Source organism: Cnephaeus nilssonii (assembly GCF_951640355.1).
Source record: "Cnephaeus nilssonii genome assembly, chromosome: 2".
Classification (NCBI taxonomy): domain Eukaryota; kingdom Metazoa; phylum Chordata; class Mammalia; order Chiroptera; family Vespertilionidae; genus Cnephaeus; species Cnephaeus nilssonii.
The window spans coordinates 44,112,346-44,140,170 of record NC_137073.1 but is presented as its reverse complement, the minus strand read 5'-3'; positions in this window follow the sequence as shown (position 1 = coordinate 44,140,170).

Genomic DNA, 27,825 nt, shown 5'->3' with positions numbered 1-27,825 from the left:
AGTCATAAAAAGACCTACATTTTACACTCATATTTCCACGTGACATAACCTGAAGGGTAATAACATTATCAAATTTATAGATTTGAATCCCTAAAAGGCAACAAACTCAGAAAATTTAATTGCTCTGTACACAAAAAACAAAAATTTAAAATGTTTGAGATTGACCCTAAAAAGAGTTATCTTAGTATTTGTATAAGATATGTTATTCTGTAGTTAATGAGCTACTACATTTTTGAAGAGTCAAGGTTATGCAAAAACATGTCTTCTCTGGTTCTTCAGTTTGAAAGCCACAATCCATCAGATTTAATTGGACGTCCTTGTGTATTCAATGAGACAGTGTCCTCCTTCAGTTCCCATGTATGGGCCTATGAAAAGAACTTCAGCAGCATGCTGCATATTTTGAACCCCTTCATGAACTTAATAGGTAAAGCATTCCAGAAATAAGCTCTTATTTCTGGATAACTTGTGTATGTACTATAACATCACCAAACTATAAAGTAAAGCTTAATGAATTACAGTGGGAAGGAATTAGGGAGAATTCATGAAGCTAAAGTCCTAGTTTCCTGAGACTTGCTTTTATGGTTGCTCTTCTGAGGTTTTCCACTAAGTCCACCAAGAAAGGAAGACACATGGTGGATCACAAAATTATACAGACTGAATATGCACATTAATATATTACTATATATTCAAAGGTAAAACAAGTAGTAAAGATAGACCATTTCCTTTTCTCAATGTGCTAAGATGTAAAATTCAGATATATAATGTGACATTTTACCTAAATATTTGATACTAGAGGCCTGATGCATGAATACATGCACAGGTTGGCTCCGGCTGGCCCACCCTGATAAGTGCCCATCAGGCTGGGCTGGTGAGGGGTAGGGGCCGTGCAGTTGGCCGGCCAGCCCTGCCTCTAATCAGGGTGTTGGGGGATGGTTGGCAGTGGAGCCAGCCAGGGAGAAGGGCCGTGCAGTTGGCCGGCCCTGCCTCCAATCAGCGTGTTGGGGGATGATCGGGGGCCAGACCGGCGGGGGGGTGGGGAGGGCCGATTGGGGCCCAGATCAGTCTGGTTGGCTGCCATAGTGCATGTCATAGCCACCCGTCATTCTGGCCATTCTGGTTGTTCCACTGTTGGGGTCACTGGGCTTTTATCTATAATAATAAAAGTGTAATATGCTCATTAGACTGGACATCTTTCTGGACAACCTTCTGGATGAAGCCAGGGCTGCGAGGGAAGCCTGGGTCCTGGGTGCTGGCAGCCAGAGGGAAGCTGGTGCGAGCAGCCGGGGGAAGGAAGGCCTACTCTTGCATGGATTTCGTGCATCGGGCCTCTAGTATAGTATAAAAGAAAAAAAACAAACACCTTAATTAAATGGAAATATCCAGTGAATGAGTGATCTAGTAGTTTTTATGCAATTAAAATTTCTACCCTATGAGAAAATCATAGAATTTTAAAGTTAGAGGGTAATGGTTAATTTTTTAATTTTCTTATTTTAGAGATGAAGTACAGACAATATTATGTAAGTTATTTGGGGTCACAATTACTTCCAGTGAGAACATGCAGTAACAACTTAAGTCTCCTTACACATGTGGGGAATGTTTTCCTACCCTGACCAAGGTAGGACTCCTTTTGAATCCTCCTGACTATTGCCATCACAGTTGATACTGAATCCTGCATTTTTAAAAAAATATTTTTTATTGATTTCAGAGAGGAGGGGAGAAGGAGAAAGAGATAGAAACATAAATGATGAGAAAGGATCATTGATTGGCTGCCTCCTGCATGCCCCACACTGGGGATAGAGCCCACAACCCAGGCATGTGCCCTTGACCAGGAATCAAACTGTGACTCTGGTTCATAGATCGATGCTCAACCACTGAGCCATTCCTGCCAGGCAAAATCTGCAAATTGTATGTCACAGATTTAATTTTATTTCCTCTTGCAAACAATCTTTGCATATGCTTTTTATTTTCAGTGAGTAGATGATCTCTTTTCAGATCTACCTTTTTGGTGGTTTCAAAAGGACTTAAAAAGTAGTAAATACAATACAGTACAAATGCTCTTATCTTTCCCAATATTACTCTGATTATTCAATTTAAAAGGAAAAGTTGCATTTCAAAATGACACATACACTAAATATTTTATTTTAGCTTGAAACCTAGGTATGCATTCATTCACCAATCTTTTAATATTAACCCTTTAAAATTTTTTAAAAGTATGAATCATCAGATTAGAGTTCCTATCTTTCTTATATAAACTATACCAGTGGTCTGCAAACTCATTAGTCAACAGAGCCAAATATCAACAGTACAACGATTGAAATTTCTTTTGAGAGCCAAATTTTTTAAACTTAAACTTCTTCTAACGCCACTTCTTCAAAATAGACTCCAGGCCATGATATTTCATGGAAGAGCCACACTCAAGGGGCCAAAGAGCTGCATGTGGCTCACGAGCCTCAGTTTGCTGACCACGGAACTATACTATTCATGATTTTGTTTGGGTTTCTCTAAAATGGAATGAAATATTTGTACTATTTGTAAAGCCAACTGAAGACAGAATCCTTTTAGAGCTTTACAATTTTACTTCTAATATTCACAGTTTCCTTACCTTTCCCTAGTTCACTGTGTTTTTTTCTAACACTCTTCTCTTAATTTACTTTGTTTTTATACTCATGATTTAATTAAATTACATGATTGCATAATAAGTGTATCCTACAGCCATAAACATATTTGGGATGATTCCAGGTAAGTAAGCATACAAGTAAAGTGGTGGAGCAGAAAAATACAGCTATATTAGGGACTACCTCCAACCTAATGGGTACCATAGATATCATTCATGACAGAGGGCAAGAGAGATTTAGTATTCTGGTAAATTGTTTTGAGGGACATTGGTTATAAGAGTGTTTTTGAACTTAACATCCCTGTCTGAGGTAAACTGGAAAAATAGCAAAATAGCATCTTTATTAGGAGAGAACAGAATGAAAGCTTCAGGGTTAAATTCCCCCAGGCTTCACTGCTTTTTATAAAAATATATTTTTATTGATTTCAGAGAGGAAGGGAGAGGGAGAGAGAGAGACAGAAACTCAATGATGGGAGATAATCATTGATTGGCTGCCTCCTGCACGCCCCGCGCTGGGGATCGAACCACAACCTTGGCATGTATCCTGACTGGGAATTGAATCTGGTTCATAGATCTATGCTCAACTACTGACCCCCACCATCTGGGTATATTTTGCTACCTGCATCTACCGTATGGAACATCTTAAGTAAGTCACCAACCTCTAGAGAAGTCATTGCATCATCACCTGTTTTGAAGTTCGGCTGAAAGCTGTGAAATCTTGTCCTCTCAAACACCCACAACCATGCCCTTGCAGACCTGCTAGGAAATGCAACTGAAGTGATGCCTGAAATTCAAGTGTTAACTTTGGACAGTTTACTTCATCTTTCTCTCATCTGTAAAATGGGCAAAATAATAGTATCTACTTAAAAGTTTGCTATTATGATTAAGCCAAAAAGTTATAAAAAGTATTATGCTGTTTTCAAGGAATTGTATCTTATGAGTTAACCTTTGTAATTAAAATAATGCTGATCAACTAAAACATACCTGTTCTGAAAAAGCTTAGACTAAGAATTGATAAGGATGGTAAAATGTTTATTTTTTTTTGCCAAATTAATATATATATATATATATATATATATATATATATATATATATATATTATATCTTATAAAAAGTTGAATTAAATTCAGATTATGGAAATAATCTAAAGATGAAATTCTCATTGCTCTCTATAGTACATTCTTAATAAAGAGATTACTATTATTTGATTTACATAAAAAATTTATGCTAAGCAATGGTCTTTGACATGGCAATGTGCTTGTCATTTTTGACATCCAGTTTATTTTTTACTTTTTTATTCCAGGGTAACAACTGACTAACAAGGGTACCCTGACTCAAAATAGTTATCATCGGAACCAAAGTTCCCCTTGCCAGAGGAGGCTGGGCAAAAAACATGAAAATTCCACCTACCTCTTCTAGTTTATTTCAATTTGGTTATTTTATTTCATCTCAGTCCATGGCATTGTTTTTGGCAAGCTCTGATGCAATCTGTTTCCACTGTTTAAGACTTCAGAATGATGATGTCCCTAAGCCTCTATTTTATGATTTAAAATCTAAACACCCAACATATCTGGACTTTGGTGTGCTGCCCACATGGAACAATGAGACATTTATAGAATTGGGCATTTCTGCCCTGGGCTTTCTTGGTGACATCATAGTACATCTTCAGTCCAACTCGTGATTACTGTAAGGGCAACACCACATGAGGCCTTTTATAGAAAGATGCTTAGTTTCCTGTCTGGCTGTGCAAAACCTGGCTCTAAGGAAGTTCAAAAAATACTTCATTTTTTCCTGCTCCAGTGTGCAACAAGAAGCAGCCCCTCTTCACTTTTGCAATTCTGCTTTGTTGTCTAGCAGTTCCAACACTAGACCAGGATCACACACCTGGGCATCATCCCCAACTCTCCTTGTGGTAGCTTTTAACAAATACTGAAACTCTTATACTTTAGTTTTTCTTCTGGGAATGGATAGCTGGGCTACATGATTTCTCAGGTCTGTTTGACAACAAGTAAAATTGTCCCCCCTACATTTAAAATCTAACTTACTAAAATCAGCCAAATAATTATATTACTCTTTGAACACAGTGAATTGGAAAGTAACTGCCTGTGCAGTTTTTAAGAAAGAAAATATATCTCCTCATATACTAAATCAACTGAGCTTGTTCTACTTTGCTTTATTTTATTATCTTGGCCTTTGACTTAAGACCAAATGGAGAGTCAGCTTAGCATAGAATGCATCCTCGGTATGCGGACTTGCTTTTACCTTGGCAGGGGCTGATCATGAATGGGAGGGCTATTTTCCATTCACAGTATGTATGAGTTATAGGAGAACATTTGAGAATGTGCTCTGTATTCTCTGATGACATTACAGTGACACAGATCATGCAGGCATCATCACTGGACGACTCAGAGGAACTATCATAATGATCTCCAATGTGAGGCATTGGGTGTTTTCCTTATCTCTTGATTTCTAGTTTCTGCAGGCAGATTGCACATGTTTAAGAGATGAATGATGTTTATAACTAGAATATGGTAAAAGACAGCCTAAAATTTGTGGGACTTTTCTAATTGCTGTTCAATTTTACTTGTATTTTCCAGATTTTAGTACCTTGATTCCCAAGAACCTCCAGATTTAGGTAAATTATTACTTGTAATGAACTCCCTCTACTGAGAGCTAATATTCATGGTCTGCTAACAGAACTATAAAGTAATATGTGCTTTTGAAGGAAGAGACACATCAATGGGTTTATGGTGCAATAAGATTTGCTCCTTTCACAGTTCAGAGCATTCCTGGTTCATTGGTCATAGGCTCAGTAATGGAAACTGACTTCCATTTTCCCTCCTTCCAGTTCAGCATGAAAGATTCCTAGACAGTTCTTTAAACATGGGTCATAAGCATATAATGAAGTCATGGAATCACAGATTAGCATTGGTCTTGGGAAATAAGCGTATTCTTGGGGAGAGAATACTTGCTTCTGGAAACCAGAAGATCTTTTAAAATACAAATCAGATGACATCAGTATTCTGTTTAAATCCCTTTAGTGGTTTCTCATCCCAAACTACATAAAATGGACTTAACTAACCAAGGCCAACAAGTACTATACTTCTCTGAATTTACCTAACTCAGTGAGTTCCTCTCCCACACACCCCAGTCCCTTATTCTACTACTTGTCAGTAAGCTTTAAGCGCTCAGTCAGTCCTTCGGTCTTTCTTTGGGCCTGAAAACACACTAGTTTTTCCTACCTTAGGGCCAAGTATTAATGGTTCCTTCTGCCTAAAACACTTTTGCCCACGATTTTAGCATGGCAGGCCTCTCCTGATCATTCAGATCTTAGCTTAAATACCTCTTAATGAAGATTATTACATCATCTCGGTTTATTTTCCATATAGCAGATAGTATTTCCTATTATTGTTGTGTTTTGTTTTCAGTCTTTCACATTAGAATGAAATCGTATAGAAATAAATATATTAAATGAAAAAATTAATACATTAAATTTAAACCTCAAAGGTATTTTTGGTCGATTTTTTGAAATAAAAATATTTTTGTGAATGTCTGTCTTAGTTTTCTAAGATATCCTGTGATATCTGTATGGTTTTAGTATAATGAAAACACTTTCTGCCTAGAATGAGTTAGATATTGATTATAGTGAGTAAGAATGAGAAGGAGATTTTATAAGCATGGAGATAATTGGATACGTTTGAAGTAATCTTAGCCAGGAATTATTGTTATTGGTAGTTAGAAGTAGCCTGATTTGTGATATAATTGTGAATAGAACTGTTAGTAATTGCTGCTGGATTAGATGCGATGGAATGAGAGGAATCAGAGATGACTTCCAAGTTTTTGATTTAAGTAAATTCATGAATGATCTGAACATTTGTCTGGGAGTCCTTAGGGATTAGTAGAGAGATCAAGATTCCTAAACCTGTTAAATTTGAGGTTATAAATAAAAATATAATTTGGGGAATAACCAAGTTATTCAAGGATAAGGATATCTTCTCAGCAAAGAGTAGAGATAGAAAAGAGACACTGAAGATACCCTAGGTCACTCCAAGATTTGGAGTTCAGGGGTAGGAGATGGATAAAAATTTCAAGTTGCATTATTTTAGATTTAGTCATATTTTAGCCTGAACATGAAGCACCTTATTTTAGCATCTTTGGACAATAACATAGAAAATCAAGAAGACATGCTACCATTTATCAACACAGATAGCTTCCCATACCTTCTAAAATATACTGAAGCCCTGGCCAGGTAGCTCAATTTGTGAGAGCATCATTCCCATATGCCAAGGTTATGTGTTAGATCCCTGGTCAAACGAGAAGCAGCCAATGAATGCATACAGAAGTGCAACAACAAATCCACATATGTGTCTGTCTGTCTCTCTCTCTCTCTCTCTCTCTCTCTCTCTCTCTCTCTCCCTTCATCCTCCTCTTCCTCCTCCTTCTCCTCCTACTCTTCCTCCTCTCTCTTTCTTCCTTTACCCCCCACCCCTCTTACAACCTCTGTCAAATAAATATATAATAATACAATTAAATTTACTGAATACTGTATTGTTAGTATAATGAGGCTGCTGTGGCTGCACTCACCATTTCTATATTTTTAGCTTGTACCCAAGACTGTTTGGCCCCCTTCAAACCTTCAATTTGTGATATTTGATATATTACATGCTTAGTTTCTATATAGTGTACCAATCTCTCTATATATAGTGTACCAAGATAACAGGAATTTTCTTCTCTTCTCCTGAAATGTTGGCCAATATCTAAAGCTGATGACAGATTCCCTAAACACAGCACATGTACTAGTATTTCCATGAAGGGCTTTCTAGGAGGCATCAGTACAGAACTAACTCCCACATTCAACATAAGAAGAGGACTGAGGGGAAAATCAGGATGTCCAGTTTTTTTGTGTGGAATGCAGCATTCTAGAAGAACTACTCCCTCTCCTGCCTGCTTCCAAGGTAGGAATGGAGTGGGCAGCAAGACAATCACTTCCAAAGGATGGGGTGCCTGAAATGAGAAGACTGACAGTTTTTTCCCCAGTTGGAATTTTCCTTAATTAGTGGAACATTCTAATTTGCAATTATCCATAGAGAATTGTAAAGAAATAAGCATGCCAATGGCCCTACCTTTCCTAAGGCAAGGATTATGAGTTTCCTGTGGAACAATTGGGTACTAGAGCAGTCCTGCTTGACATTGGTTGGCTTTCTGTTGGGGTGACATATGGGTGCTTCAAAGGATACTTTGAATTCCTCTCTTCTGCTTAAGCCCAGTTCCTTTTTTAAACCTTGGCTTCCATTAATCTTATCTACCATTTATACCTATAAAAGATAGTCTATCCCGAAGTTCTTTATTTTTAGTGCCCCCGTGTTTAGCATTCTCCTTTTGCAACCACAGATCTAATTACACCTATGACATTAGCTGGCCATTTGTAGTTAGGGAACTGGGTGTCCTACTCAATAAACGAGAAACATCTCTGGACACTGGATTCCGAGTTTCACCAGGAGAAGAAAGATAGCATGTAGGGGAGAGGGTCCATGATGACAGTTTCCTGCTTGGTTATAACATTTCAAGTAAATCCAGACATCAATGGCGTCAGCTTTTTTGCAGGAATATCCCCATTCACTAGGAGTACGTTGATATATAGTCATAGCAGATAGCTAAAAGCATATTATTAGGAAACAATCACTGACGTAAAAATTAAAAGTGTCCAAAATAAAAACCGAATGCTTTAGAAAAGTGGTTTCTAAATTCTTGTATTTTACTTCAAGTTACCAAATTTTATTTTTTCAAGAAAAAAGTTCAAAAATATTATCTAAGCAGTATTAATACTCTTTCTTAGTGGACACACATACACACACCAGTGCACACTCTCTTTTTTTCTCTCTCAACACGTTATCTTACTTTTCCTAATTTCATGCAAATCAATGCACCTGTCTCTACACCCCTGCAATCCTGCACCACCTGCAAGGATGAGTCTGAGCACATCTAATTTCCCAGAATGTTCTAGCTTTCCTTATAATAAAAAACAAAACAACTGGCAATTTGAAAAGCTCTGAAAACCTACTAGTACATATGGCCCTAGCTGGTTTGGCTTAGCAGATAGAGCGTCTATCTGCGGACTGAAGGGTCTCAGGTTCGATTCCAGTCAAGGGCACATGTCTGGGTTGCAGGCTCAATCCCCAGTAGGAGGTGTGCAGAAGACAGCTGATCAATGATTCTCTCTCATCATTGATGTTTCTATCTCTCTCTCCCTCTCCCTTCCTTTCTGAAATCAATAAAAAAAATTTTTTTTAAACCTACATATGAAGGTTTTCAGAGTAGGAATCTGGCTAAATTTTTGGTGGAGGAGGAGCATACTGAGATAACTAGAGAACTTGCTTAGAGTCTTTATTTGCATAACAAGCTCTTTGTTCTTCCAAAAGATTTGTATATTTGAGGATTGGAGAAGGTAGTGGTATGCTAAACTCTCGTAAGGTCATGCTTTGGGGCTGCCTGGTTTTAAATCAAACTAATAACTCTCTACATCTTAAATTTTGATGTCCCTCTGGAATCTATTTTGCTTACATCTAGAAATATATATGACCACACCATTTTAATATAAATTTTCAGGGTCATACTTTGTGGTGGGCCCAAATCACTGAGGAAAAGAACACTGAATTCCACATTAAGCATTTGACCTTCATAAAAAATTTTTACTTCAAAATAATTTATTTCTGGTTTAGAAATTATTACATTTTTCATTGTATGTGCTTACTTTTAGTTCCAAAAATATTGGTTTGGAGATGTCTAAGTAAAGGTTGAAACAATTTCTTATGAGCTCAATATGAATCTTCTTTTAATGCTTTTTTAAATACAAAAGCAACAGATAGATATTTTTTTAAGATCAAAAGTAAATTTCTTTTGTGGTAAGATAAAAAAAAGGTTTACCTCCTATAAATATTATTCAGCTATCTTCAAAGCATGTGGAAAAAACTAGGTAAAATGGCTTTTAGACCTTTAATTTAGTATTACCTCTCTTATTTCATAAAAAATAAAGGATCCTTTTCTGTAAAGAATAGACAGTGCTTTATTTAAGCCCATGAATTTTATGTCAATTGTTCAACTTGGCCTAAGTCTCAAATGCCATTTTATAAAATTATAAGTTCAGTATGTAGAGGTAGAAACTGGGAAGAAAAGGTAACTTCTTCTCATATAGGATTATGGTCTTAATTAGAGCTTATGTGTATTGATTAATTAGAGAAGTAGAATGGAGTGAGATGGGAGTTAGGCCAAAGCTTTTCTAATTAAGCCTTTTGGCCGGTAAAATTGTTCACTGTAATTTTTTAGATTTCTGGAGGTAAATTTTAAATCATGAGATGGATTTCTTCATCACAAGCTTAAAGAGATATACTGGGGCAATTTTTCCTACCAGTGAATTATAAATTTCTTTTGATGGAAGAAGACTTGACTTGGGGTAGTGAGCACACAATGCAAAATATAGATGATGTATAACAGAATTATACACCTGAAACCTATATAATTTTATTAACCAATGTCACCCCAATAAATTCAATAAAAATAAAATAAAATTTCTTTTTGAATGAGATTAATATTTCTATAGGATCTTAACCACCTTTTCTCATTATTTAACTCATTAAGTTCCCATCAAGCTGAACTTGGATTCTTGTCCTCTTTCTTCTCTGATTGGTTCTTGGCTCAATGTACATCCATTTTTCTTCAACTTGTACTTTTTTTCGAAATTATATGTAATAGTTAAAAAATGATCTCATTATATTTGAGAACACATGTGTTTTGCTATCCACTGTGGCAACTTTGTCATGCAAATACTGAAACATTAATTTCTAGGGATTTCTTTTAGCAAATTAATTAATTGATTGAACCTTAACTCTATCTTTTTCTGCCCACTTTTCACTGTATGTTTTCATTTTCTTCTTTAAAAAGACTGATCATTTTATCTCTCTGGCTTGACAGGGAGCTCATGACACTTTGCCACAGCCTGGGAGGACATTTAATTTATCATTCAGAAAATCAATATACTCTCATTCTTTTAGGCATTTATTTTGAAATTATTAATACCTCCAATGTGTTCTTTTCACAGTGGAACATCTAAAATTATCTGTTCAAATCCTTTTCCTAAGTAAAGGATATGTATATTAAGGATATTTTGAGGCTTTAGTAATTCATGCTACTTACTGAAAGCTGAGAGATATGTAGTTTTCTGATGGTAACTAATTAAGCCAGTTGCAGACTTCTATTGCTTCCTTAGGAATTAAGGATTACCTCTGGTCTTACTTATAGCATGAAACAATCAAATATTTGAGGAGCATGTGTCTGGTTCTGCAGAGTGCACGAAAGCATTTAAGGAATGTATCTTTGCTTTCAATGAGCTTATGCTGCAAAGGCATAATATTGTGCAATAGCATGTCATAGAGATAAGATTCCAGGACTCAGAGTTTGGGTATGCTGGTAAATGTTTAACAATTGGCTCTTGATGGTAGTGTTTGTTGATTACTGTTGGTTTCAGTATTCCTACCGTGGCTAATTTCAAGCTGCTGATGGTTTAATAACTGGTTGCCCAAATTCCTAAAAATTTAATAATTGGCTCCCTTGAACAGGCAGGGACATACTCGAATACACCACTGAGTCATTGTCTTCATATACACAGTATGCTCCATGTAGCTACTGTATAATCTGTGAACTCGTCAGTGTTGAGTTTTCTGTACATAAAGATTGATGCTTTTATCAATTCTAGATGTAGCATACTCATTATCTCTTCCTTGCCCTTTTCTCATTTTCTTTCTTCTTTCTGCAACTCCAGTCAGATTCCCATGAGCCCTTTTCACTTTCCCTTTCACGTTTTCTCAGTTCCTTTTTCCTATCTATTATACTCATACTACTTACCACTATCATATATTTTATTTATTATTTTTGGTGTTGTCTCTATAAGCTATATAAGGGTAGGGGTTTTTACCTGAATTTTCACTCCATCTGAACAGTGTCTGGCAGCGAGAGGATGTTCAACAAATATCTTCAAAATAAATGAGATAGTGAGTTGCAATAGGCCAGATATAAAATCAACATGGGTAAATACAGATCTCTAGTCTCTATAAATATGCACTGATTTTTTTCCCTTTGGTATTTCCACTTCCTCAAAAATGCACATAAACTCTGAAAGACCACCTATTTTCCAAAGTTCACTGCTTCCCAAAAAGCGACCACATTTATTGGTCACGATTTACTTTGATTGTACAAATTTAAGATCTTTCTATTATGTCTAGATGCTTTTAACTCATTTCTCCTAATGCTATGTATATAGAAAACTTACTTGAATATCCATTACAGTGCTCCCAACCTTTCTCTTGACAGGTTCATTTTTTGTTTTTCACTGTCCTGTGGAGTGGTTTGTTTGTATTTTCAAACATTACTGAATTACTGCTTCATAATATGAGTACATAATTTCTTTATTAACTTAGACTACAGATCCTTTAGACCTGCTGAGGTACACATGTTCACATGGTAAAAGCATGTACTTTTTAATGTTCTTTTTGTCGTAGCTTTTTCCCTCAAGGAATGTATCTTTGCTTTCAGTGATCCCCCAAGGTCCCGGTTTGGAAACACACTGCTGCTTCCCTATGCTGGCTAATCTTCCAAAATTAGTGGGTGCCTTTTTGTTAGCTCATATTTTCCAGTATCTGTAAATAGTTTTGAGTTGTGAATTTAGAATTAATTTTGCTTTCTTCCCGTACTTATTATTAATCAGGCAGATTAAGGAAGTAGAAAGAGGGAAGGAGGTATCAACTAAAAGGTATGTGCATAGCAGATGGTTTAATGGTTAGGAGCATAGGTTCTGGGTTCTGTGTCACCTAACCTCTCCATGCCTTAGTTTCCTCTTATGGATAATAAAGACAACAATTAATCATAGGCTTGGTGTGAGGAGTACTTAGAAGTGTTCAATGAATGTTTATTATTTTTATATTATTTATATAAATTATATTTACTATTATAGTTATTACTATTGTATTTGTACATTGTCTTGTAAATGTTTATGTCTTTTAAACATTAACACTATGATGGTTAATTTTAAATGCCAGCTTGGCTAGGCTATGATGCCTAATAATCAGTTGGCATTAAATAAAATAGATTATTTATAAGTTGAAGGCCTTAGGAGCAAAAAATAAGGTTTCCCATAGAATAAAGAATTCTTCTTCAAGACTTTAACATAGCCAAAACCGGTTTGGCTCAGTGGATAGAGCGTCGGCCTGCAGACTCAAGGGTCCCAGGTTCGATTCCTGTCAAGGGCATGTACCTTGGTTGCGGGCACATCCCCAGTAGGGGGTGTGCAAGAGGCAGCTGATCGATGTTTCTCTCTCATCGATGTTTCTAACTCTCTATCCCTCTCTCTTCCTCTCTGTAAAAAATCAATAAAAATTAAAAAAAAAAGACTTTAACATAGAAATCCTATGTAAGTTTCCAGCCTTTTAGCCCACTCTACAGATTTTGGAATCAAGATTGCAATTTTAACTCTTGCCCAAGTCTCCAGCCCACTGGCCTGCCTTACAGATTTTGGATTTGCCAGTCCACAGTCCCTTGAGCCAGTTCCTTAAAATCAATGAATCTCTCTCCCTCCCCCTCCCTCCCTCCCTCTCTCTCTCTCTCTCTCTCTCTCTCTCTCTCTCTCTCTCTCTTTCTTTTTCTCTCTCATTCTAATTCCCTTCCTCTCTCCCTCCTTAGTATATCCTATTAGTTCTATTTCTCTGGAGAACTCTGCTTGATACAGATTTGGTACCAGGAAGTGGGTGCTGCTGTTACAAATAACTAAAAATTTGGAAGTAACTTTGGAAATGGGTAATGGGTGGAGGCTGAAAGAATTTTGAGCCACAGATAGGAAAAGCCTAGGTTATTTTATGCGTTGTAAATGGAGAGTAAGTCCTCCTTGTGGGGTCTTTAAAGATTATTCCAACATGATCACAGAAATTACACTGGGAGAAGCATATGAAATTAAAAGATTTATTGTCATACTCATATGCCCTAGACCTGTGGTGGGCAAACTGCGGTTCACGAGCCACATGCGGCTCTTTGGCCCCTTGAGTGTGGCTCTTCCACAAAATACCACGGCTTGGGCGAGTCTATTTTGAAGAAGTGGCGTTAGAAGAAGTTTAAGTTTAAAAAATTTGGCTCTCAAAAGTAATTTCAATCATTGTACTGTTGATATTTGGCTCTGTTGACTAATGAGTTTGCCGACCACTGCCCTAGAAGAGACAGGGATGGCACATTTTGAAGCGGGGGTGGGGGTGGGGGGCGCTGGGGGGGGGGGGGAATATGGGAAGGGTGCCAAGAGAGTGAATGCAATCAAGCAGGTAGGGAGTCCAGAGAGAGTGAGGATCCATGAGCAAGTATTTATTGGGGATCGAAGTGGAGTACACAGGCATTTTGCTTATCTGTAAATTAGGAATAATAATTCCTATTTTTCAGTGTTGTTGAAATCACCTTACCTCTTACTTACATGCCCCCCCGCCCCCCCCCCCCCCCCCACACACACACACAAGGAGAACTGGTGCATTTCTTCTGGGCAACAAAGAATAAAGAGACAAATTAATAATCTAGGATGTTTGAGGCTTCTAGACTTTGATAAAGGCAGGTAAGAGTCAAGAGTGGGGGTGGTGAGTGGGGGAAAGAAAGTAACAGAGTGGAAAGGTGCTTATTGCTAAAGACCTTATCTAAAGCATGGTAATGTACAGTATCATTTCCTCTGTATGGGATTAGACTCGGTAGGTAGTCCCTGAGAAATATGTTAGCTCCTGTACATATGCTAACCTCACAGACAACTGTGGTAGAAAGTCTAAATTGCAATTGAATGACTTTCCCTTTCTCAATAGGAAAGGTACTCACCCACTCTGAGTCTGAGAATAGGGTCACAAAAATACAATGTTCAATCTCCTGAAATAAGAGGCATCAATCAAGTTTTCAGAGGAAGGGTTGGCATTTTCTCATGCAAGCTGCTGTAGTTCTCAGGTGAGAAGCTCCAAGGGGTGAAGCAAGTGTGAGGAGGCCAACACTAAAGTCAGGTCAGAAGTAAAATCCCATGTGAGGAGACCCTCCCCTTAGAGATGAAAGTACAGTGTATCTACACCTGTTACACTATGTAGAGGAAGAGCTATGTTGATTGAAAATTTTCTCATTAGTTTTCTTCTTGCCTTATTTTTAAAGATTTCCCAATATGTCTTAGGTATTGTATAGATAACCATGCTGGTCGTATGGTGATTCACAAGTTCCAGACAGTGTCTGCATTGTGTCATTCTGTTAGAAACTCTGTCAGACAATGGGGAGCTTAATAGCATCAGTGAACCCCACTAAGAAAGCACCAGGTAGGACTTACAGCTCAAAACCCAATGAGACCAAACTTCTGAACTATCCCATCAATTAATGAAACCCACAAACCATGGTAAGAGGAAATGGAGAGGCCACATAGCAACCATGTTACTTGACAATTATAGATGATATAATAAAGTGCCTGGTATAAACTCAGCACATTGGAGGCAACTCATCATAATGGCGGTGATTACAGAGATTATAGTTATGGCCATAAAATGCTCTTCATCTCAATGAGTCTGTTATTTAAATTGCTTGGCTCCAAATGGAAAACCCAGAAGGAGAGCACATGTTAAAGAATAACCTGCACAGCTCCCATGTGTATAGGAAGTCAATAAAAGTAAATATAATACTAATTATGGTGTGCATGATATGATAAATTCTAATAATGAGTAATTATCATGGGCTCAAATGCAGAAGAATGTCGCTGTAACAAGAAGCAGGATAAAGGGGAATTCCCACAAAGCCCACATCCCAAATAGAATAAATGTCATGTTGAAGAGCAGGTTTATGTGTTTGGCTGCAATATAATTCACATGCACCCTTGAGAAGTAGCTAGGAGAGCGTTAGCCAAGTTTCTGTTTCTGAAAAGAAGCAATGAAAGCATAAAACAGTCTCCATGTTCTATTAAACAGAGATTTACATAACATGTAAACACGTCATCCAGGGAAAAGCAGTAGCATTTTGTATGTTTCAGATACAAATTTTATTTCAATATGGACCAACCTTATAAGTAATTTAGAAAATATTGTTTCAAGGAGAATTCCTATTTTCAAGGCCTGCTCATAAAATACAGCCTTTGGGGGTCTGTTTTACACTGTGGCTTCTATATAAAATATTCGCAATTGCTTCAGAATTTTGGCTAAATTCTTCCTTACGGCTGAGGATAAAGGCTAAGAGTCCCCTTCTATATTTTAAAAGGAAACAACATGTGGAACAATAAGTTCCATAACCAGGTCTGAGATCATGATCACATCACTGATCTCTAGCCTACAAAGGTAAAGCCCACATATTGGTTAGAGAAGAAGATCCTTTCGTGGGAATTTGTACAATAAGAACACTGTGATGATCTTCTCTTTCTTTTGGGTGGATGGTGGCTGGGAGCAATTTCCCCTTCTCAAGCAAAAAAACAGGAGTGACAGAAGAACACATGAGAGATATTGGGAGTAGCTTTCCAGATGGTGTTGCTTATTTTCTGGCTGGATGCTACCAAAGTGCACACTCAGAAAGGACTCTTATGCCTACTTCTGGAGGAGTATAGGAAGGATTATTAGGAAAATTAAATGTAAGTTGCCTGCAGTTTGTGGGTCAAATAAAGTGGTGTCTGGCTTTGATCAGGAGCAGTCTAAAGGAAGGGGGTTGGCTGGAACCACTTTTAATTGTAAGGAAAGAAAAACATTTACGTTTGGAACAACCTTCATTTGTGCTGTTTAGTTGGGAAAGAGCATATGATTTCTCATGGGCTAAATGAATGCTTAAAAAATGGCCAGACAACGGCCACCTTAAAGGACATTGACTAAGAGCAATGTAACAAGAAGCAGGATATAGGGGGATTACTTACAAGGTGTGGACCCCAGAAGAAAGAGACAGTGTGGGATCATCTGTTAGAAGGCGGGATTTATGGGTGGGATGAGCAATCAGATGATGAGTATATAGTCTGAAACAGGCAAAGGTGCAGTGGTGTGGGGTGTCTGACTTCCTCACTTGTTTCATTAAAAGAGCCAGCATTTGAGCATCTGCCTCACAGAGAGTGGATAATGACATTGTAAAAGCACAAATCAGATTTTCCTTCTTTCCTCTAATCCACATACCTCATCCAGGAGAAGCCAAAAACTAAATTCATAGGGGAGGGTTTAAACTAAGACAAGAGATAGGAAAGGGCATACTCCCCTTTTCTAATACAGTTGCCCAGGCTTGTGTCCAACCTGTGGATGATAAGAGGAGAAATTTTAAATTGGATATGAATTGGTAATACTGAGTTAAATTTCACTGGATTTTTTATTATCTGAAAGTGAGTATTCTTTTTAACCAAAAAGTAACCAGAAAGCTGTGAGATTCATTGAAATGATACCAAGGAACAGAACAAAGAATGTGATCAGAAAAAAACAAACAAACTGGATTTGACCCATGTAATAGATCAATTACATATTTCATAAATCATCTTTAACAAATGTTCTCTCCTACCCCTGTCTATATGAAAGTTAAAAGAAGTTTTAATCTTAGAAGGAGAGACAAAGAGAGACAGAAAGAATAAATGACAGAGTCTAGACATTTACCAGCCCAACACTGTGTTTTCTGAAAGAGAACTAACATTGAGACTAAGATACATTTAGCATTGGAATAGACTTATAAGACCAGCTAACAGAGCTAGTTATTTTCTACATGATCATCTTGAGACAGAAAAAGTTAAATTATTTGTTTAATGTTACACAACTAGCTATAGCAAGAGAACCCATCTTGATCTTAATATTCTTGACTCCTAGGCCAGTTTTGAATTTACCATGAGAATAAATGGTTTACCTGAGATGGTCTGGGAGAGACATAACTATTGTTATATATTTCTTTCTGATTACTAGTTCTGACTTGTTTTAGTTCATTATATCTGCCTGTGAATCAAAGTCGAAGATAGGATATGAGCTCTCAGTGATGTCTTTGTAATTTATAGGCCTAGAATAAATTGGTTTAGATTATCCTTACATGTCCCCAAATCAAACCATATATATCCCAAGTCCTCTTGAATACACAAAGTAGTACAAAAAATTAAGGAAGAAGAAGGACAGACAAAATGTTTTGAGATTAATTTCCACATGATATTTTCTTTTTTACTAAAAGGAAAATTAATACAGAACTTGGAAGCATTGAGTCTATTTTTTCTTTGGATCTAATAGAAACAATGATTTCTTAACAATGAATTCATTTTAAGAAAATGATATTATAATAAAATATTTTAAATTCCCAATTTAGCTTATTATACATGGATTTAATGCATATTTCTCAACTTGTAGAATTTTATACATTACTATAGGAAAGTAAATTGATTTTTCCTTTTCTAGACTGAAAGGATGAATTGCAAATAGTTCTCACACAATCTAAGATTGGTGAATTGTTATTTTTACTACAAAGCAAATATATTCAATCCTTTTAAGTTGGCATCAAGTTTTATTGGAGGGAAATATGGAAAGAACCTGAGTCTCTGATGACTTTCTGGAGCCTCCAGACTTCTTTTAGGTTGACGGTTGACACTAACCACAACTGATATAAATACCAGGTTTTGGTTGTTTTGGCTCCTCGTTCTGAATTAATCAATGCTAAGGAACTTTGGACACAGTTTAGAGTCACCTGGGGAGTTTCAGAAGCCTGGGCTCTCCCTCAGACGAATTAAATCAGAATCTCTGCATTGGAACCCAGGCATTATGGTTTTTAAAGCTCCACAGGTAATTCCAAAGTGCAGCCAACTGGCCTAGACTACCCACAGCCACCCCTGGGGGGTTGTTAATCCCCAGACTCCACTGCTGCAACATAATGTGGCTGGGTGTTGCAGAGTCAGCTCCAATGTGCACTGCAAGCTGCTATCCTAAAGATGTCACAGAGCAGTAAGAAGGGGACAGTTTACTTTAGAAAGAAACACATACCTGTATGTAAAAAAACTAGGAGGGTTAGCCTTTATGTTGTCCGTTTTTTATCTTAAGAATCAGAAAAATTCAGGAGGGAGAAAAAACAGTTTGGGTCCTGCTATGATGCCATGTTTTATTGTTGCCTGTTCTGTTGATAAAGCAAAAAGCTGTTTTGCTACATGCCAACACCGCAAACTAAAGGGTGCATGACTTCTCTTTGTTTGACTTTTCTCATGCTTTAAAAGAATCTTTCTTTGTTCTTATAAAATGCAACCTTGGCTACTATGTTGGTAGAGAGAATAAAACCTTTTCAATTTACAATGAACTCTTAAGGTGAGTTCGCCTCTAGGAATTTTAGGGAATTATCTTGTATATTTAGAAACACAAATATTTTAAAATCCACCAGTGATATAAGAATAAAATAAAAATAAATTTTAATGCATTTGGTAGCATAAAGTGGCAGTCTTAAATAGAAAATATGATGTATTGGAATATTGGACAACGGATGAACCTTTCACAAAGGCACACAGTTCAAGTGAAAAAATGACATGGTGAAACTAAAAAGCTGAAGGACATGCAATATTGGGGTGAGATAAAGATCTTGAGTAGCTTTAATGGAGGGCATAACAAATGTGCAGGATTCAAAAACTGCTACTCATAAATGTTGGCTGAGAATATGATTTCATCTCTGTTTCTAGACTGTGTTATTAACCGCACTTACCTAGCCTGTCTAACCCAAAGAGAGGGGTTTCCTGAGAAATTACAGTCAATTCTCATTATTCACCCATTCTACATGTGAGAATTCACCTATCTACTTAAACTTATTTGCAATCCCCAGATCCATCCTCAAGGTGCTGTTTGTTGTCATTCATCAGCAAGCACAGGGCCATGAAAAATTTGAGTTGCCTGATGTGCGTGTTTCCAGCCGGGGCCAAGCAAGGTACTGCCTCCGTATTTCATTTCTCATAAATGTGTCCTTTTCGTGGTCTGTGTAGTGCCATACTTTTTGTATTCTTGGTACTTCTGCTGTTTAAAATGGCTCCTAGGCATAAGTGCTGACACTCTGTCTAGTGCGTTTCTGTGAAAGAGGCTCTCTTATGTTGTCATTTTATAGTTACACCCATATCTCCTTCCCCCACCTCCCATCACTGACCCTGGGCAACCACTAATCTGTTCTCCATTCTATGATTTTGTCATTTCAAGAATGTTATATAAATACAATCAGAATGTGTGACCTGTTGATTTGGCTTTTTCACTCAGAACAATTCCTGGGAGATTTGAAAGTTGAGACATCATAGTTCATACCTTTTTTATTGCTGAGCACTGTTCCATTGGATGGGATGTACTTCATTTTGTTTAACCATTCACTCATTCAAAGGTATCTTGTTGTCGTCTGCTGATTGTCTTTCTCATTCATGTCATTTTCCTAGCTTCTGACATGATGAGTAATTTTCTATTTTATCGTGGACTTTTCACATATTTATGAGACACGGGATCCTATTTATTTATACAGTATGTGCTTATGTATACAGTAGTCCCCCCTTATTCATGATTCCACGGTTTCAGTTACCTATAGTCAGCTGTGATCGGAAAATTCCAGAAATAATTCATAAGTTTTAAATTTATGCCATTCTGAGTCATGTGATGAAATATGACACCATCCCCCTTGCCCAGTGTACCCATGTTATATACCAGCCCATTAGTCACTTAGGTGCCATATTGGTTCTCAGATATTTTGAAAGAGACCACATTCACATAAATTTTATTACAGTATATCGTTATACTTGTTTTATTTTATTATTAGTTATTTTTATTAATCTCTTACTGTGTTTAATTTATAAATTAAACTTTATCATAGTCATGTATGTACTAGAGGCCCAATGCACAAATTCGTGTACGGGTGAGGTCCCTCTGGGTGGCCTGCAGGGATCGGGCTGAAACCCGTAGTCCAATGCCACCTGCAGCTCCTACCTGCTGCTCCTGCTCATCCCAGCCCCACTGTGCCTGCCTTGGGCTCGCGCCCAATCAGTTCCCACCCAGAGAAGCTTGTGTTGCTGCAGCAGCGCTTGCCAGCCATGAGCCCTGCGTCTGGTGCCCTCCCAAGGGGAGTGGCCTGCGGGATTGGGCTGAAACCAGCTCCCCAACATCCCCCAAAGGGTCCTGGATTGCGAGAGGGCGCAGGCCAGGCTGAGGGACCCCACCAGTACATGATCACAATTGGGCCAGGGAGGGACCGTGGGAGGGCTCCAGGGCATGTCCAGCCCATCTCACTCAGTCCCGATTAGCCAGACCCCAGCAGCAAGCTAACCTACTGGTTGGAGCATCTGTCCCCTGGTGGTCAATGCACATCATAGCAACTGGTCAACCAGTTGACTGTCTGTCCCCTGGTGGTCAGTGCACATCATAGCGAGCAGTTGAGCAACTTAGCATATCATTAGCATATTACGTTTTGATTGGTTGTTTGGTTATACTGCTGTTCGGTCTATTTGCATAATACCCTTTTATTACCATATTTTCCGGCGTATAAGATGACCTTTTAACCCAGGAAAATCTTCTCAAAAGTTTGGGTCTTATACGCCAGAAAATACGGTATTTACAATTTAGAATTAAAGTGAGTTATTGCCAAATAATGGGTGGGTTACCATATTTTCCGGCGTATAAGAACCCCGACTTTTGAGAAGATTTTCCTGGGTTAAAAGGTCGTCTTATATGCCGGAAAATATGGTATATAGTATATGTAAAAATAGTATCTATATGTAGGGTTCGGTATTACACACCATGTCAGGCATCTACTGGGGAGGTCTTGGCATGTATTCTCTGCAAGTAAGAGGGGCTACTATAATATACATATTATATATATGTTACACATTTATCTACATTTGTTGAGGTACACCTGGAGGGTTAGGTGAGTGTGTATGTTCAACTACACTTGTCCTCCTGACACCACCCAGGCAAAAGTGGGATGGAAGTTCAACTCTGCCCTCAGCCTCCTTCACACTTTCTAGGTGAAAGTGGCCAAAGGGTACACACTGCCTTTTGCCTCTGATTGAAGGTGGAAGCTCTGCTCCCTGTTAAACCCCACTGACACCAAAGGAGGGGCAATGGAGTGCTTATTATCCCCACCTCCCAGCACTTCCTTAAGAGGTAGAGGCATATTTTCTTCTGTTTTGGCTGGAGTAGGGTAAGAATTGCCAGAAAGGTTATCTCTTGTTAGGTCATTCTTTTCTGAGTCTTTGGCTAGGAGGTACAGGCTCTTGAAGGTTTTTTCTGTTCCTGAATGGAGGCTTCCGCAGTGCTCTGTCTGAGACATCTGGGAGGCAGTACGGAATCCAGAGAACTCGCCATGTGTTGTTCTGCAAATCCTGAGGTCCCTAGGCAGTCCACATTCTTCTTTGCACATTCCAGGCACTTCCTATATTTGTCTGTTGTGTGTGCGGTTTATTTTAGTATTAGAGGGAGGGCATAGGAGACTAGGGTTTGGTGTATCCAAAAATCTCTGGGTAACATTTAAAACACAAAAATGAGTTTGGGAGAGGAGAGGCAATCAGTGGAGAAGAAAAAGTATATCTCCCCCCAAAAATCACAAACATAGAAAATGTGTGTCTTTCTACTTGCCTCTGTTAACACAGACTCTGGAGACTTAGTTTCCTTTTTGTCTGTTAAATTTTCAAATTTCATCATGCTTTTTTTCCTTTCAGACTCAGAAATTGACTTTATCAGACACTATAATCAGCATTTTCAATGTTTTGCCTGGTAATTATAGTATACTAGTGACCCAGTGCACAGATTTGTGCACATTAAAGAAAATTAATTAGAAGGTGGCCAGTGGGGCAGGACTGGACGAGATGGGTCGGACATGCCCTGGAGCCAACCTCCTGCTATCCCCCTCTGGCATCTGTGGAGCGAGTGGGGTCCCTCTGGCAGGTGGGGTTTCTCAGCTGGTCTGTGGGGATCGGGCCGAAACTGGCTCTCCCACATCCCCCAAGGGATCCGGGAGTGCAAGAGGGCACTCTGCAAAGTTGCTGTTGTACAGGGTGTGGAACGCAAATGCAAGTGTGCAGTAAACCAAATTGAGGGCCGAGAGTGCCCAGCAACAACATAACCCACGGCTGAAGGTGGAATTGCGCAGCCCCAAGAGGAATCATGCTCCCTCCTCTCTGGTTTTGGGGTGCGTCACCCGAGAGCTGCTGCTGCCAAGACACTGCAGCTCGGCAGCTCCTATGTTGAGCATCTGCCCCCTAGTGGTCAGTGTGCATCATAGCGAGCGGTTGATGGTCAGACACTTAGCATAGCAGCCTTTTATATATATATATATATTGGAGTAAAATTAGGATCTTTGATTCCCCCCGCCCCTCTGTTATCTGTTCTGACTGCTATATGAGTTGTTATTTCACTGTTTAAAAATGTATGCCATTTTTTTTGCGTTTTTTGTTGTTCTTTGCTTGAAAATTTTTGGGAGGTGGTTGTTTTATGCTGTTGCTTCAAAGCTAAGCCAATAGCCTGAAACCCAGAAACCTGATCTATGCAGGAGTTTCATGTGCTGACAGTTTCATTTTTTAAAAATTCATATAAATTAGCCTTTAAAGGCATATCTGAGAATGGCAAATTTTTGGCTTATAATATTAATACATACAGAGACTCAGAAACTCAAGTCAGTAGCATTAGAAGTAGATGATCTAGTCTGTACATAATGTAATTATTTTTCTTTGTTGTTTTTGTTTATAATTTGAATCATATTAGTTAGATACCCAAACAAATAACATAAGACATTTAAAACTTCCTAAGAAGATAAAATATATGATAATCATGGTTCTGGCTAATACTGGAATTACCCTTTCTCAGGTTTACACCATAGCATTGATCCCACAGGCTGAGTTTTTTAGAGAGTGACATTTAAAAAACTTAATGAGAAATAATCCAGTTCCTTAAGGAAAGGGAGCTTGGAGGAAATTGAAGTAGAAAAAGATAGCATCACCTATCTAGGAAAGCATAATAAGAACCCAAATAAAGTCAGGGCAGTGAACCTTGTAAGAGGAATGGATTTAAAGATTTGAGGGGATGAGGAAGAAAGAGAATATAAATGGCTGAAGTGTATTTAGGTGTGTGAGCAAAGGTGATAAATTCTAATCCATTATTTAATTGGCAGCTGGAAATACCAATCTGGAGTTCATAGAAGGAATGGAGTGGATCATTGAAGAGTGGAAAAGTGATATACATGTGATACTTTTAGTCTAAGACTTAAATTACAAGGCACCTGTTATGGACCTGATTGTGTCCCCACCAAATTCATATGTTGAAACCCTAACCTTCATTGTAACTATATTTGGAAATAGGGTCTATAAGGTAATAATCAAGCTTAAATGAGGTGCTGATCTAATAGGGTTAATGTCCTCATTAAAAAATATACCAGAGAACTCTTACTCATTGTTCTCAGTCTGCACATATTCACATATGAGGACATAGTAAGAAGGCAGCCATCTTCAAGACAGGAAGAGACCTCTCACCAGAAACTGAATGACCAGAACCTTGATCTTGAACTTCCCAGCCTCCAGAACTGTAAAAATAAATTTTTGTTGTTTAAGCCACCAGTCCATAGTATTTCGTTATGGCAGACTAAGCAGACTAATAGAGCATATAAATGCAAGAAATTTCCCAGAGAAACTGATTATTATTATGAGAAGAGCTCAGTAGTATGCAAGCATCTTAGAAGGTTTAAACTGACCTTTTTAGTAGATGATACTAGGGGCCCGGTGCACGAAATTTGTGCACTGGGGGGGGGGTCTCCTCAGCCCAGCCTGCCTTCTCTCACATACTGGGAGCCCTCAGGGGATGTCCTACTGACAGCCGAAGTCTGGCCTCCCTTTGTGAGAGACAACCAGGCTGATCAGGGAAAGGCACCAGCTCCATCACCCCGCTGCTGGAGCCACTGCAAGTCACCGCAGCCACCAAGGTGTTTTCATCAACACGGACTCCAGTCCCTTCACCAAGAAAAAATGACAACTTTCTTTAGGCATTTTCAAAATGTGTCTTTCATAGAATATGACATTTCTTTCTTTCTTTCTTTTTTTATCCTCACCTGAGTATATGTTTCCATTGACTTTTAGAGAATGTGAAAGAGAAAGGGAAAGACAGAGAGAAACATCAAAGTGAGAGGAATACTTAGATTGCTTGCCTCCTTCATGAGCCCTGACCTGGGCCCCAGCCAGGGAGGAGCCTGCAACTTAGGTACATGCCCTTGATCAGAATCTAACCTGGACTCTGCGGTTGGCAAACCTAGGCATTATCCACTGAGCCAAACCGTCTAGGGCAGGTTATGACATTTCTTAGCCCTCCAGCAGCGGACCTTCATTTTTTTCTCCAGGAGTGTGGTGGAAAAGCCCTAGATCACCTTTTTGGATTCTTATACCCAAGTTACTAAGAATATTACCAGTGGCATACAGGGAGCTTAGCCAATGAGCGGTCAGAAAGGTATTTCCTCTGTAGTTCACACCTATCTCCTGTGATCTCCGGCTCCACCCCTGGCCAAGGCCTCAAGCCTCTGTTTGAGGCTCGGGCCCTGGGCAGGGACCCCCAGCTGGCTCCGATCACCTGCAGGGGACCCCAGCTGGCTCTGATCACTTGTGGGGGACCCCCGCTGGCTCCGATCTTCCCCTCTGATTTTCGGCTCCAATATCCCAGTTCCAACAACCTCCACTCTCCGAGGCTGCAGCCATCTTGGTTAGGTGTATTTGCATATTCGCTTTCTGATTAGCTGGTGGGCGTGGCTGGTGGGCATGGCTTTTGAGTGTAGCAGAGTGATGATTTGCATATTACTGTTTTATTAGATAGGATGATCAGGATAATCAGTTATCAGCTAGAATCTATCAAAATTAATGAGGGATAATGATGCATCCAGTCACAAAAATATATTTTTTTAAAAATCAATAGTTTTTGTAAATACCAGTAATTAACAGATTTAAAATACAATGGATGAAGACTCATGTTCATAATAACAAGAAAGTATAATAAAATATATGGTATTACATAAAATTAATTAAATAGTAATTCTCAATACATAATAAAGAAAATTATAAAACTTTACTAAAGATATAAAAGAGCATCTAGATAAATAGATTAGATGGTCTGTTTTGTTTGGTAGAAAAACTGATTACTGTAATGGTACTAATTGTTTAATGATTAATGTAATTAATGCAGTTTTGAGCAAAATATCATCAGGACTTTTTTTCAGAGATGTGACAGTCATAAAATAGCAACAACAGCTCAGAATACTTAGAAAATAATGAATGGTTTGGTTCCTCCAATATTGAAAGCCTCACCATCATCTGCAATATTTGAAACAGGATGGTACTCAGAAAGGTAAGAGCATTTGAACCAGTAGAACAGAAGGACTGGAAACAGTTCCATGTAAACATAAAAATTAATTTATAATGAAGGTGGCACCATTCACTTAGGATAGGGAAAAACACTTGAATTGTATATAATGCCAAAAGCATCAAAAGGTGTAATTGTACAGCAACAACTGGGTTAGTCAGTAACAGAACAAAAATATTAGATTTAACTAACCACATGTCAAAGTAAACTCCAGAAAGAGCGATGATTTTAAATGGAAAAAATAGGTAACATAGTGAAGAGATGAAAAACTTTTCTAAGTATGAAGTAGAACCTTATTTATGTAATGTTAACAACCACAATGAAAAGTACTGATTGATTACATAAAAATTCTAAATTGTTATGATTATTAACAAAATAAAGCTACAGGTAAACTTCAAAAAGTGGTAAATATTCTGACATGTCTCAGAATGATGTGACAACATTCAATAAGATAAATAATTAAAATTCCAATAGAGCCCTAACTGATTTGGCTCAGTGGATAGAGCATAGACCTGAAAACTAAAGGGTCCTGGGTTCAATTCCAGTCAAGGACACATGCCCGGGTTGGGGGCTCAGTCTCCAGTGGGGGGCATGCAGGAGGCAGCTGATCAATGATTCTCTCTCATTACTGATTTTCTATCTCCCTCTTCCTTCCTCTCTGAAATCAACAAAATTATATTTAAAAAAGAAATAAATAAAATTCCAATAGAAAAGTAAGATTAAATATGTAAAAAGTAAAGTTTTTAAAAAGTAGTATAAATGTAAATGTGAAAATTAAAATATGAAAATATGGAAACCCAAGTAATACTCCAGAATTACATATTGAAATAATAATTAAATGTATCTTGTATCTAACAAATTAATAAAGATGTAAAATAAGGAAAAACTTATTTTGGAAAGAATATAAATAATCATGCACTATGGTGGAAAGGTAAATTGCTGTAACATATCTGTAGACCAATTTGAAAATGGATAGAATAGACTCTGAAGATTTGTATACTCCATTCTTGGGATTTTAGTCTGAAGGAATGCTTAAGAATACACACCTATACGCAAAATATTTTTTAAGAACCTAAAAACTCCTGGCCAGTGTTTCTAAGTGGCTAGAGCATTGGCCTGAGTAACAAACTGTCATGAGTTTGATTCCTAGTCAAGTGCACATACCTGGAAAATAATATCCTCAAGTGGGGATTAACACCAATAACAAAATAACCTAAAAACAATCTAAGTATTCAACAGTTGTATAATAGAATCATGTCCATTTCTTTAAAATAATTAAGCTTAATTAACTAAACAACCACAATGAACTAAATTTACTAATTCATAAATATGTTCATGTTATATATAAACAAATGATACAATAATATATAGAGAAGTAAACCTTTAAAATGAATAAGTTTGTATAATGGAAATGCCCATTCATTAAAAATAATTAAGTTTAATTAACTAAACTAAATTACAATTAACTAAACTAATTCAGAAGTATGTTTATGTTGTATATAAGCACATTATACAATAATATGTAGAGGAGTAAACCTTCAAACCTATGCATGTCTTCCAACTGGCTGTTTCTGAGTTCTATCCTTTTATAAAAAATTAACAAACAAACTGTAATTTAGTAAGTAAAATATTTGAATTCTCTGAGCCCTTCTAACAAATTAATCAAACCCAAGGGGAGTGTCATTGGGACTTCCAATCTATAGTCCCTTGGTAAGAAACTCAGATGACAACCTGAACTTGCAATTGGCCTCTGAAGGGGAGAGGGCAGTGTTATAGGACTGAGCACTTAACCTGTGGGATCTGACTCTATCTTCAGGTAGATAGTATCAGAATTGAATTGAATTGTAGGGCTCTGAGCTG